This window comes from Podarcis filfolensis (assembly GCF_964270895.1).
Source record: "Podarcis filfolensis genome assembly, chromosome: 7".
Classification (NCBI taxonomy): domain Eukaryota; kingdom Metazoa; phylum Chordata; class Lepidosauria; order Squamata; family Lacertidae; genus Podarcis; species Podarcis filfolensis.
In genome coordinates, this window is record NC_139603.1 from 51,756,655 (window position 1) to 51,770,038 (window position 13,384).

Genomic DNA, 13,384 nt, shown 5'->3' on the forward strand with positions numbered 1-13,384 from the left:
TAACTTGAATTCGCCTTTTTCTTGAAGGTTACTGCAAACACTTCCCTTGTGCCTTTGCTGAGGGCACCTGCAAGATGATGTGCCTGCCTAACTGAAGAGACCAAGGAAAGACAAAGCAAAGCAGTTGGATTTTAATGTACGTGGATTCAAGACAGCTTGGACTTAATGGGCCCAAATGGCTCCACCAATTGTTCCTTGATATTCCTAGGAAGCCAGTTCAGATACTGGACCAGTGGCACAATATGCTCTTGAGGACCTATCTTTAGCCAGAATCAAAGTGCAACTTTCTCCACCAGTCAACAAGAAAATAAATTGCATTTGAAGATTTTCGGAGGAGAGAAAATGACAGTGAAATGCTCATAGGTCAGGTGCATAGTTTTTGTTGCCCTTAGCTCCCCCCCTTTTTTTGGCGGTGTTTGTGAGTGCCCTTTTTGCATTCAGCAAATTATCTTGCTGGAATTTGGCACTCTGTAGCCTGCTTGGGTATCTGCACTTCCTGAAAACCTACAACATCTGAAGGGCACCATGTTGTCTACCCATGGCCCCTGTCCTTCATTCCACTTCTTTTAGTCACCCTGTCACATGGCTAGCCTCCCTGGCACTCCCATTTCTCACAGACCCATAACATCCCTCCCTGCCTCCCTCCCTCATATTAAGCACTGTGAAGTTTCCTCAGAGCCCTCCCCCATCTCAAAGCAGCTCTGTCTCCTTGAGTCTCCTCCTCCTCCTTCTCCAAATACTCTTCCAGCAGTTTCCTGCTTCTCAGCCCATTGTATACAACCCCACCCACTCATTCTTTCAGCCACCTTGTCTCTAGGCACTGAAGGGCAATAGCTACTTAAAAAGTAATGTAGCTACTAGTATGAATACTACTGAGAGCAGCATACTAATTAACTACGTATCATAAGGTGTTAAAGATGGAAGGGGGAAGGGGGTCAGATGCATGCCATGCCCCCAACATTCTTGTATATGCTGACCTCTCTGCTGTACTCTCTCTCCTGTAATGTGTTTAGGGCTCACTTCCATTTTATTTGATTCCAGAAAAAAATATGTTTGAAGCCCTCTTAACCTGGAAAACCAGGAAAGTGACAGAATTTGAGATGGAATACCATCATACAGTTTTTTTCTTGCTGTCCTCTTGGGGGAATCACAGGACAGCCAAAGCATGACTGTGGGGAAAGGTTGGGGGAAAAGCAATGTTGTCCAATGACATTTCTTGTGTCACACCATGCCCACTGGTTTGGTTGAATTTAGCATGACATGCCAGTAGGTCAGTCAAAAAGCCACAGTTCCATAAGGCAACATGTACTGCAATGTGAAAGCAACTTTGGAAAATGGGACAGAAGCACTAGCATTATAAACGGGAAAATGAATGCAATATTCCCATCTTCTGAATGTAACCCATATCTCCCTCCCTCTGTCTGTCTGTCCCTCTCTTTCTCTTTCATGTGTGATATGTTGAGAGTAAAACAACAACGCTTGCAGGAAGTTACCTGAACCCATCGGTGGTGGGGAGTGATAGATGGAAAAGCAACCCATTCTTCTCTCACTGATTCCTTCTTGAATAAAGATTGCTTTTCCTCTTAGTTCTTTACTTATTTTCTGCTTCATTGTTAGTGCTGAACCTTCTTTTGTTAACCCCATGACTCTATGATGAGCACATGTACACTGGTACTCAGAAAAGCTTTTAAACCTTAAGTTTCTTTATTCTTTCAACCGCCTGCCTTACAGACTATTTATTACTGCAGTCTGCTACACACACATACTCTCACCAAACTCCAACATGATCTGTCCTTCCAAGCTGACATTCACAGTCTTTGTGGGAGGTTTCACTGCCAGAAGCACAATACAGTACAAGATTGGTGTGTATGAAGAAATTGTTCTCTACCGAAATCTTCCATTAAGGTGTGCAAACAGAATCATAACTTAGCCCCCCGTGATTCACATTTCCCTGCAATCTTCATCTGTTTAGCATACATTACCACAAAGCCCATAGAGTAGATTTTCTGAGATAATGGAACTTTGCCTGCTTTAATGGTGGCATACAACAGATGCAAGCCTTAAAATCTGCGAGCACCATTCATATCACCACATGCAAAACGGCTGCTGCATTCGTTAATGGAGAGATTTATATATATCGCCCCATGAGCCACTTTGGAAAGGTAGCCAAAGGCATTTTAACAATAACACACATTCTACTTTTGCCTGGACATACATTACGACATAAATATTGTAATCCTTAATATAATCTGGAATGATGGATCCTTATAAGCACTTAAGTACACATTAAACAGCAGCTTGTTTTTATTCACTTTACATCTGCAGTTGGGAAACAGGCTATCACGCTTAGCAGGAGGCCTTTCTGTTCATTTCAGAAAAAGCTCTCCGCTGGCTATTCAATTAATAATAATAATACAGCTGTAAGTCACTATTTGAAATGCAGTGCACATCACTTCTGCTAAGCCCCTGACATGGCTCTCTGTTGTCAGGCAAGTCCATGAACTGCAGAACTGCATTTTGGAAAGATACATCAGCATTCATTGAAGCCATCTATTGAGCTGGCGTCAGTGGCCCACAGTCTTTTTCGAGGGGTAACAGAATAGCTAAATAAGCCATTATGCCAAGGGAAGGGAAGGGCCTGATTAGTAACTTCTAGAAGAATGCTGTGGAATTAAAAATAACTGTCTTCAGCAGAATGGCTTAAATCTCAAATCTGCATGCAGTTTATACTCCCCAAGTCAATAAATGCCTTGCTGCCTGAATACAGAAGGTCTTAATGAGAAAACATGTACAGAACATCAGGCTGACTGTGTGCAGGTTTGCAATCCTGAGCCATGAAGTGGCCTGTGAAATATACCACACAGAAAGGCACCAGTAAAACCTGAAGCAGTCTGAAAAGCAATTTGAGAATCAGCAGCTGTTGGCAGCTGCCAGTCAGTGGAAAGGAAACAAAGTTCTGCATAGGAAGCCCAAGCCCTTGTTGGAGGGGTGAGATTTGTGGTTTTTAATACGGTATGTTTGGGATCTTCAACCGCTATGGGACCGTGGGCACATTTGTAGTTTTGAGAAAGTGTCACAGGTGTCAGTCACAAAATGACTGCCATAGGGGTGTGACATAACAGAATATGGCTGGCATGGGCCGTGTGGGGGGAGCCAATGGAATTAGGAACTGAGCAGGAAGAACTGCCTCCCACACACTGGATTTTTGAGGGGATATTTACTGACACCTTTCATGGGAGGCATAGGAGTTACTGGTGGGCAAACTAGTGCCCGGATACCATATTGACAATCTCTGATGTATAGAAAAATAAATTCTTGGCCAATCTGGAACCTCCAAATGTTTTTGATTCCAACTCCCATCAGCTCCAGCAAGCACTAGGCTGGTGAGGGCTGGAATAATGCTCCAACCATATTCAACAATCTGTTACTTGCTTAATCCTCATTATTAGCTTTGAGCAATGGTGACACATTTTGTTTTGCCGCCTGAGGTGAAATGGAAAGGGGTCAGCCCACCCTACAGCCCATGCCCCACCCATGCTGAAGCCTCCCTTAGTTGGGTTGTGTAGCAGTGCCTGCAAAGCAGTGAGAATGACAGCAGGTTCTAGTGAGATCTTGCCGAAATCTCACAAGCTCTCATGTGCTCCATGAGATCTTGCAAGAATCAAGATTTTGTGTGCGCCATGTGATCACATGAAATCTTGGTGAGATTTTGCTGAAAGCCAACAGCATCACTGCTGCTGCTGCTTCTCCACCAACACCGGAGGTGGTGGGTGGGCAGAGCACCCACAGGGGTGTGCCTCTTTGGCTTTCGCCATCCGAGGCATCTGTCTCAGTCTGCCGCATGAGCAGGCCAGCCCTGGCTGCAAGAGACGAATGCCCATGCTGAATACATTATTGAAATATGAATGCCTGCCCATGGAGAATTAACAGTGTTATGTACTGAAGTTCTCACTCTGGGCCAGCAGGGGGATACTGTAGATATTTCAGGTCCACATATGCAAATAAGGGATCGAAAGTGACGTTCAGTGATTGGATAGTTACAGAAAATGGTTACTGTTGCGTTCTAGTGGAGCTCTATATAAGCAGGCTGGCTGAACCCTTCAGTTCACTTCTGTTCTGGCCTGTGAATAAACAAGAGCTGTTTGAAGAATTGCTGCGTCTTCTGATATGTTCACCCACAACTTAACAAACAGTGCGAGAGAAGGAGGAAGAAAGACAAAGAAAAATAGGTTGTTATTATTTTGTTATTTATTAAATTTGTATACCACCCTTTATCCGAAGATCACAGGGGGGGATTCACAACACGACTTTCTGCAATTAGAGACTTAAACTATATATTTTAATACAGTACTTCCATGAATATCTTTCAGCCAAATTAACTTGCTCTAATGGAGGGAAATTATGCTAAATAAAATTAAGAGTGAAACCATGGTAATTAAATTTGCCATGACCAATATTTACAAAACCTTCGCATTTTGGCATAGCACCACAGGTTTCTTAAGCGCCTCATAATTAGTATGCAAAAAATAGCTGAAGGTAAATGAAATGAAAGAGTAACTTCTTTATAATAACTTGTTACACATACTTAATTATCAGGATTATTTGCATGCCTTTGGTGGCTTAGTCTCTGCACATTTGATGGAAACAGGTGTTGAGCTGGCTCTGAGCTATCACAGTGATTCATTAGCCTGCCCATATATCAGCCTTCCTAAACTGTGATCTTTTTGCAGGAAAGAAACCTACTTTTGTGGTTTATTGAATGTATCTTAAGTGGCCTATAAAGAACAGTCCACTTCCTCCTTTGATATTTGCCTGGTGTGGTTTAGTCTGCTGTGCATGGCGCTCCAGTCTGCTGTGCATGGCGCTCCATCCCTTCCACTAGTTTGAGTGGGAGACAACATGAACTACTCTACAAAGCTACGAGAGAGGTACGTCTTTAAGGCTTCACACATACCATACATTTAAAGCATATTACTTCCTCTGAAGAATCCAGGCTTTTCTAGTTTATCTACCACAGAGCTACAGCTCCCAGCACCCTGAACAGACTACAGTTATCAGGATTCTATAGGGGAAGTTATGTGCTTTAACTTTAAATATATGATGTGTAGGCATTCTAGTGGGGTTGTTCTTTTAAAAAAGGAAGCTGTTTGACGAGAGAAAAGTACTGCATCCTGGGACCCACAAGTAAAGAGAGAATATTATAGCTATGACTACATGGCGGATTTCAATTGTATTCTGAATTTGAAGATATACAAGCAGCCTTCTTGTTGATGAAGATATGGGTTGAATGTAGGATTAGATTAGAATAGTTGATAGACTTAGATAGACAATTTTTGTCATTTCCTATTTTACAACTTAAATATCATTTACCAATAAATGCAGACTGGCCATATCTATTGTACTGGTCAAAGCTCAATATTCTTTCTAGGTGGTGTTTTACTAATGTGTAGACATGCATGTGGAGATCAAATTACGAAAAATCTGCTCCCAAGTTTTGAGTTTTGCTTCATATTCAGCATCTCATCTGAAAACAATATCTGGGGCTAAGAATACCAAGGTTTTGTTTTTGTTTTTTTGGTGGTGGGGTTATTAAAAACTCATCAGGGTTGTTTTTAAAACCTAAGATAGTCACACATCCTGAACTGTGACTGAAATGTGTCCAGAGCCCACAGTTAATTAGAAGCTATTAACTTCTAGTGAATTCCAGTATTCCAATTTAAAAACCTATTGTATGAATAAATAAGTTTGGCTCACCCAATTGTTTGCTTCAAATCACTACTTTTGCCAACAGTGTGGAGAAGTGAACTGGAGGCTACGTGGCTTGGAAGCATTTTTCAAGAAGTTTGAAATGTCTTCCCAACCTTTTCTGCCTGATAAATCATAGGTGCAGAGGTGAAAACAATAAGCGCTGTTAGGAAGCGGTACACACTGACGGCTATAAATAACTCCCTCCAGGGGAGTGAGAAAAAAGCCATGGAAAACTGAAAGTGACAAAAGAACATTCTGGAGAGACGGCCTTGCGACTGCCCCTCCGAACTCTCTCAGTATGCTGGTGGGAGGGTTCTGATACACAGCTCTGTACAAACACAGACTACCCTATTTCTTTCAGTGTCAGGAAATAATCTATTTGTTGTATAATGGAAACTGGCACAAAGCAATTTCTGACATTGGAGAAAAAGGTCAGGCCCCTTGTTATGCATAGCTCTGTGTGCTCGTTGGAGCCCCAATGGAGCTCTGCATCCTGGCCTGGGTATCAAAGCAATAAGCCTGCTGAGTATTTTTAAATACTAAGTCTGAAGACTAGGCTTTAAAATGTGTCCAAAAGCACCAGTTTGCTTTTTTTTTTGCATCTGCATTGCATTCTTAGAACCCATGAACAGATGTTCGGCTAGACCATAAACGAAGCTCTAGTGTTGCTCTTCTGCGGTGTGAGAACAAATAATGGTGGTTGTTAGCAACTGAAATGGCATTGATTTGGCTCATTAAAGAAAAGAACCCAAAACCAGCAAATTAAAATGATGAAAGTAGGAACAGAAGGGAAAACAAGACAGGGACAGAAATTCCAGATGGGGCTTAAATGTAAAACAAGCCACAAAACTTAGGACAGGTTGTTGCTCCCCGTACTTACTAGCCAGTCCTAAGCTCACCTATAGGTGTGAGGCAAAGAATAGCACCTGCCATGGTAGAGTGAATGCTGGGGCCCTCAGGTCTCACTACTGCTGAAGCTGACCCCTTCTAAAATGAAAATTTAAAAAACATCTTCTTAACAGGCCAGGGCTACTGGTGGTCATTGAGCTCCTTGCCCAGAGTCCCCTCAGACCTAGCTGCAGCAACTATGAAGACTTGAATTTTTTGGAGTCTTAGTCCAAACAATGTAGCCAGTGAACTTCACCTCATACACAATGTAAAGACAATTTTTTTTTTTGGTGGGTGTGGTCTTGCTTTGGAGAGCCACTTTCTAAATTCTTCTTCAGGACAGAGGAGACAAGGTTGCTTCTAGCCCCAAAGCAAAGTGACAAGGGACTCAGTGACAGCACCAGTGCTGGTAACTATGACCTTCAGCTCTTTCTTTTCACAGACTTGACATTGGCTTTTTGCATAAATCAAATTGGGAAAGCCCAGTACAGTAACTTCACAAGTGCCTGCAGACAGCATTAAGTTTCATGCAATAAAATGAAGAGTATTTGGGAACGATGAAACAAATTAAAATCAGTCCAATTGCAGTGGCAGATGCTCTCCGGAAGCAAAGTAACAAATATTCTTAATTGAGGTTTAGATAGCAAATACACAAACTATCTCCTGCAGAGAAATGCGAGAGACAGCTGGAGTGTCTACCGTAACATTTGCTTGGTAAAACTGAATTATGACAGTTTTACAAACGTGCTTCCGTGTGGTGATTTATAATTTCTAGCTATACTTAATAACCATTGAGGTTGAGCTCCCATTAAATTATTTAAAATTGAAATAACCCCAGCTTTCTGATTCTCTGACAGCAGTAGTCTAAGCATGTTTACTGAAAACTAAGCTTTCCTAAACTCCATGTGATTTACTCTGTAGAAAGTATGTTAGGGATTGCAGCCTTAGATTTAGGTGAATCCCATTGTTTGGTGCATTGTTTTCTAAAGCTTACAAAGCCAAATGGCTAAAGTAGCCATTTGAGAACTTATTTGGTGGCAGTGGCACAATGGTCAGATACAGAAGGAACCAGGATACCATCTGGCACTGTTGACGTGGATGCCTTACAGCTTGTTTTGCCTGAGGATGTTTAAAAAAAGTGTTTGAAGTGGTGAGGCCGGTGACCTCCTTGCTTGACTCATGCCTTCATGGCTTTTGAGATTGGCAAGACTGGGTTTGGATGTCTGGCCCTCCAAAGTAGCTGATGGCTGCTTGAGAAAGGGAGAGGCTACTATCTGCCTCAAGGAAGTGAAAGCAAGACCACCCTTTAAAAAGAGAGAAATTAGTTTAGATCTTTTGTACAACTACTGTCCCATCTCTAATTTTCCCCTTTTGGACAAAATGATAGAGCAGGTGATGGCCTCTCAACTCTAGGTACCGGTAGTTTTGAATTATATGTGGATCCATTCCAACTCAGTCCAGCCCTGGTTATGGGATGGAAATAGCTCTGGTGGATAACTGAGACATGCTCTATCACTGAGCTAAAGTCCTTAATGGGTTGTTTGTTTATGCAGTGCTCAAAGCATTCCTGCAAGACATGATATGGTCTTAAGCTCCCTAAGGAAGCTAATGATTAACCTATAGTTTTGTTTCTCCAGTCTGGTGAGTGTTTGTAAAAATGATTTGATTATTTGGAATGATCATGCTGTATTTATTATTGCAACAACATTTTATTATCTCACGTTTTATATAGCAAGGATGACTCCATACCATATCTGTCTCTTTTATGATAGTATCCATCTTTACAACTCTCAGATGGAAAGGAAATACAGAAATATATTGTTTGTTTGTTGTGATAGATTAAGATAGGTGGCTGCCACCCATAAATAGTTATAAAATAAACCAGCAATTTAATAGTGTCATAAAGAAGCAAAACGATATAAGGGAGATTAAAGTATAAATTAAGATGCAGTTCTCTGAACTGGAGTATAATTAATGTCATTTTCTTAGATAATGCTAATATTCTGCTGTTTTACATCACGTTTCAAGGTGATCTTAAACTTCATTCTGTGTATCTAAGTTCTAATTTTTCACTAGATAACTTCAGACAGCAGTGGTGGACATCTTGAAGAGGGAGCTCAATGGGTAGGATTTAAGTGTGAATTTTTCATCATTTGTTATTAGGAGGAATAGAGCACAAGAACATTAGAAGAGCCTGCTGGATCAGGCCAATGGCCCATCTAGCCCAGCATGCTGTTCTCACAGTGGCCAACCAGATGCTTGTGGGAAGCCTGAAAGCTAGACATGACCGTGCCAGCACTCTGCCCACCTGCAATTCTCTGCAACTGGTATTCAGAGACATACTGCCTCTGACAGTGGAGGTGAAACAATAGTAATCATGGCTAGTCTAGTGAATTTGTCCTCTATGAATTTGTCCAATCCTCTTTCAAAACCATTTGGGTTGGTGGCCTTAACTGACTCCCATTGGGGCAGACCCTCCAAGTGTCGCTATTTTCCAGGGACATTTTCAGATTTACAGAAGCCGTCCCAGTTTCTGATTTGATCCCAGAAAGTCCTGCTTTTCCTTAGGATGTCCCTCTATTCACTGGAGAAATGTTGGAGGGTATGGAGTTATGCGACCCCTGAGCCAAAGAAATAAGTAGCTATACTACCTTTAGAAGATATCTGAAGACAGCCCGGTATAGTTTTATGTTTTATGGCTGGAGCAACCAGCCATAAATTATTTATTTATGTTTATTTATGTTTTATTCAGATATCTGAAGACCGCTCTATTTAATTTAATTTTAAAATTATTATTATTATTATTATTATTATTGAATAGGACGTCCCTATTTTCACTGGAAAAATGTTGGAGGGTTTGTTGGGGTGGGTTCCCATTGGGGCAGGTTTCTATGCACTCCATAAAAAAGTAATTTCTTTTATCTGTCCTGAATCTCCCAACATTCAGCTTCATTCTAGTGTTATGAAAGCTGGTGGGACTTTTCTTTATCTACTTTCTCCATGCCATGCATAATTTTATAAACCTCTATCATGTTACCTCCCATTTGCCTTTTTGCTAAATTTAAAAGTCCCAAATGCTACAACCTTTCCTCATGGGAGAGTTGCTCCATCCCTTTAATCATTTTGCTTGCCATTTTCTGAACCTTTTCCTGCTCTATAATATCCTTTTTGAGGTGAGGCAGCCAGAAATGTACACAATATTCCAACTGCGTTTACACCATAGATTTGTAGAACAGCATTGTGATATTGACAGTTTTGTTTCAATTCCTTTCCTAACGATGCTAGCTAGCTAGGAATTTATCTTTTTCACAACTGCCACATGCTGGGTCAACATCTCCATCGAGCTATCCACTACAACTCCGACAGAGCTTTTTAAAAGGAATTTTCACAGTGGGGAGGGGGATTAACTCAAAGAGATACTTAAAAATCATGCAAAATGGCATTTTTAATCTTCAATTTAAATAATGAAACACACATTTAAATAAATAAATAAATGTCACAAAACATGTATTTTAATAGTAAATTATCATAGCCGATCACCGTGCCTTAGCCTGACTTTACTCACAGGGTTGTTGTATGCATAATGTGGGGAAATGGAGAATCATGAGTACCATTTTGAGCTCTTTGGGAGAAACAGTGGGATTTAATACTTAAGATCTCCAGCTTGTTTACTCGTGACTATGAAGGGGGGGAGGGTTTAAAATAACACAAGCAAATCTTAAAAAAAAAATTAAGAAAAAGGAATCTGATACACAACCAGGTTATTCTTGCCTATGCATATGAGACTTGACATGCAGGTCCTCTGCTAATCCAAAGTGTGGGTGTCTGCTGGAAACAGCTTGTCTGGGTGGGTTGTGACAGCAGGGTGTAATCCATGCTCCCATATTACGTACAGATCCTGCACACTTCATTACCATCTGAGCCATACTCTGCAGCTTCCTACTTTTTGTAATAGCTTCGTAAATTTGCCAAAGTACGGGGTGTTTTTTTTTTTAATCCTCACAACAAACTTGTCAAGTAGGCCAGAGTACAATTTTAGCAAAACAACAACAAGCATTTCCACTTCAAAAATTAACAAATTTATTATGAAAGACTGTAAAGATGAGATTCTTGCCGGTTGGCTTCTAGAGAAGCAAAAATGTGCAAGCAACAGTGTGGCCAACCACTCCAGGTCACCCACAGCATCTTTATTCAGGCTTGAGCAGTGAGAGACCTGGTTAAGAACTGTTCAGAGGCTGACTTTGGGCTTTAACATTTCAGTGGTGCCCTGTATGACACCAAAATTCAGCCCCCTGCCTCTCACCTTCCATTGTTCATCATCGTTGAGGTGACCTCCACAGTGCCCTCTCAGCTCAGCATTCAGTGTGAATATGTTGGTCACACTCCCCTAAATCCGCCTCTGGACTGCCAAGTCTCTAAAATAAAGGAAATGAGCATGTACAGAGTTTGCCTTCCTTGTGAATGTTCTCTCTTGGCAACACACACACACTTAAGGCTAAAAGAGGTTTTTAAAAGATCTCTGGGATATATATAAGCCAATATATATAAGCCAATATATAAGCCAATGGGCTTTCTAATCACTTCGAAGAAGAGTGAGTAGTCAGGCTGCCATTTTAAGAAGAGTTCTTATCCTCAATAGACACACCACCATTTTAAAACAGCACAAAAATATTAAACATCACAAACTGTCATCATCATACATTTGAAAATAAGAGCACAAGAGTCGCTGAAGCAGACCTCTGCAATACTACTGGCATTATTTATCTATTAGTTTAAAAAACAAACAAAAAACTGTTCTAAATCAATGATGAATGGATCCACCAGATCTCACATGCCCAGCAAAAGGCTAATAAGACCTTGGCAGAGATAGAAGAAAAGATGCTTGATCTTTCTGTTCATGGCTTTTACCAACCTGTTCCTTCCGCCAGTGCTAGATTTATTGATAAACCTACAGACAATCTCACTGCCGGTGTGTTTGGGACTGCAGCTTTGGCATTTTTGAGCAATGACATGCTGAGATAAGTGACACCACAGAGTACACTTGTACTTCTGAATGTATGTTCTATTGCCAACAGTAGGTCTAAGAGGGGTTTTTAAATCGGGACAGACTGTAAATGTGCGCCGACTGAGAATGATTTATGACTGTAGCTGTGAGAGAAGTTACCTTCATAAAATTGCAAATTGGACCTGTGGCATAGATTGCACATTTGATTCTTCTAAAAATAATCACAGCACGCCATATTTTGGAGGTAAGGTTGTAGTGTTTTCAATGTCATCTGATAACACGGCAACCAAGCTCCAAAGAACTGTGAAACTAGCTGTGTGAGCCAAAGGGACCTTTAAACTCCTTTTTCTCCAACAGCACCCTCCCAACCATGTCCCATGACAAACAAGTTTTGATACAACAGCTGTTTAAAAAAAGTCACATCTTTCACTGAGCTAATGCAGCCCCTTCTCTGACCCCAACAGCTCTTTGGAACTCAAGCAGCATTTATAATAATAAGGCAGTTCTATATTAAAAATAAAACTCCCAGTAGTAGTAGATTCAATATACTTTTGTGTGCAAATTCTCACCTGTGAAATGTGTATACGACTTTATTTTGACACAACTTTTTTTTGGCAACAATTTTTAATGGAAAAATGCAGTCCTAATTGTTACCAAGATTAACTCAGGCTTCCCTAGGTTCCTTCAACTTACTACTATCAACTTTTCTACTTGGTCTACATATACTACTACTACTACTACTAATTTATTACTTATACCCCGCCGATGTGGCCAGGCCTCCCCAGTCACTCTGGGTGGCTTCCAACAGGATATTCAAAACATCTAAGTCTTTAATTTTGCTTGTTGTTGTTGTTGTTTAGTCGTTTAGTCGTGTCCGACTCTTCGTGACCCCATGGACCAGAGCACGCCAGGCACTTCTGTCTTCCACTGCCTCCCGCAGTTTAGTCAGACTCATGTTTGTAGCTTCAAAGACACTATCCAACCATCTCGTCCTCTGTCGTCCCCTTCTCCTTGTGCCCTCCATCTTTCCCAACATCAGGGTCTTTTCCAGGGAGTCTTCTCTTCTCATGAGGTGGCCAAAGTGTTGGAGCCTCAGCTTCACGATCTGTCCTTCCAGTGAGCACTCAGGGCTGATTTCCTTAAGAATGGATAGGTTTGATCTTCTTGCAGTCCATGGGACTCTTAAGAGTCTCCTCCAGCACCATAATTCAAAAGCATCAATTCTTCGACGATCAGCCTTCTTTATGGTCCAGCTCTCACTTCCATACATCACTACTGGGAAAACCATAGCTTTTACTATACGGACCTTTGTTGGCAAGGTGATGTCTCTACTTTTTAAGATGCTGTCTAGGTTGGTCATTGCTTTCCTCCCAAGAAGCAGGCGTCTCTTAATTTCGTGGCTGCTGTCACCATTTTTTTGCTTACTCACCATTTAATTTTACATTGTTTTATTCATACTAGCATCTGCTGTATTTGTTGTATTAAGTGGAGTGCACTAGTTTTTAACTGTATAATTAATCATAACAACAACAACAACAAGAACAACAACAACAACTTACTGAAAAAGAAATAAACATTTCTGATGGCTGGAAAGAGACAGATAGTGTAAAAATTGCTTGATAAGGGGAGCAGTTCATTGTTTTTCCTCTATGCCACTTAGCTATCAGATACAAAATGCGCACCAGTCTGAGTTTCTCTAGGGGCTTAAAATATTAAATATGAAACTTTAAATATAAAGCTAAG